The sequence below is a fragment of the Nanorana parkeri genome, unplaced genomic scaffold, assembly GCF_000935625.1.
Source record: "Nanorana parkeri isolate BGI_ZX_2015 unplaced genomic scaffold, ASM93562v1 scaffold1241, whole genome shotgun sequence".
NCBI classification, from domain to species: Eukaryota; Metazoa; Chordata; class Amphibia; order Anura; family Dicroglossidae; genus Nanorana; species Nanorana parkeri.
In genome coordinates this window covers 319,516-320,737 of record NW_017307509.1, presented here as the reverse complement: position 1 = coordinate 320,737, position 1,222 = coordinate 319,516, and positions in this window count along the sequence as shown.

The following is a 1,222-nucleotide window of genomic DNA, read 5'->3' as shown; positions in this document are numbered from 1 at the left end:
ATAGTGCCCCCTCCATTTTGGAAAGAATACCCCCCCAAATCAGTGGGGTCATGGCCACAAGGGAAGAATAGCTCTTCACTTAAGTGATGTTGGTGGGATAGTGACCCCTGAGGAAGAGTTGCTCCTAAATCATTGGAGTCAATGGGATCATGGCCACCAGGGAAGACTAGCTTCTCAATTAATTGGTGTTCATGGAATAGTGGCCCCCAGGAAAACAAAATTGCTCTCAAAATCATTGGGGTCAGTAGAATGTTGCACTCCAGGGAAAAATAGCTACCCAAATCCTTGGTGTCAGTAGGATCATGGCCACCAGGGAAGAATAGACCTTCAGTTAATTGGTGTTGGTGGGATAGTGGCCCCAAGGAAAGAATAGCCCCCCCCAAAATCATTGGTGTCAGTGGGATAGTGGCCCCTGAGGAAGAATAGCTCCTAAATCATTGTTGTCAGTGGGATCATGGCCACCGGGGAAGACTAGCATCTCAATTAATTGGTGTTTGTGGGATAGTGGCCCCCAGGAAAAAAAATAGCGCTCAGAAACATTGGAGTCAGTGGAATATTGCCCCCCAGTGAAGAATAGCTCTTCGGTTAATTGGTGTTGGTGGGATAGTGGCCCTGAAGAAAGAATAGCCCCTCAAATAATTGGGGTCAGTGGGATAGATAGTGTCCCCCCCATCCAGGGACGAATAGCTCCCCACATCATTGGTGTCAGTGGGCAAATAGCCCCTCAAGCATTTGGGAGGTTGAGAAACACTGCTCTAGATCAGTGGTTCTCAACCTGTGTAACCTCAGGACCCATATTTGTCCTCGGTCATTAAGTCGTGACCCAAGTCGCACTGCAATGTAACGTACGGCATTGCGGTACCGTGCGTCTTGGTGCAGGTGATTTAACTGTGGGTGGGAGGTGTGTTTGGGGTGCCATTGAAATGAATGGCAATGCACCTCCCACACCAGAATTAAGATGCACCTAGTCTCCCTATCTTATATTGTTTGTGCAACTCCCTTTTATGCCCTGTAGAGGTGCCGGGAGCCAGAATGTGATGTCACTAACAGTCCCGGCACCTCTACAGGGCATGTGAGGGAGCTGTAAGCAATGCACGTATTGATAACCCCACCCCCACCCCCTCATCTCTGCGCCGGGAGTGTCGGGTCTTTCCGACACTCCCGGCGCAGAGATGAGGGGGCCCGCCAGCCGCCGGATACCAATGTGATCAACGGACACTCC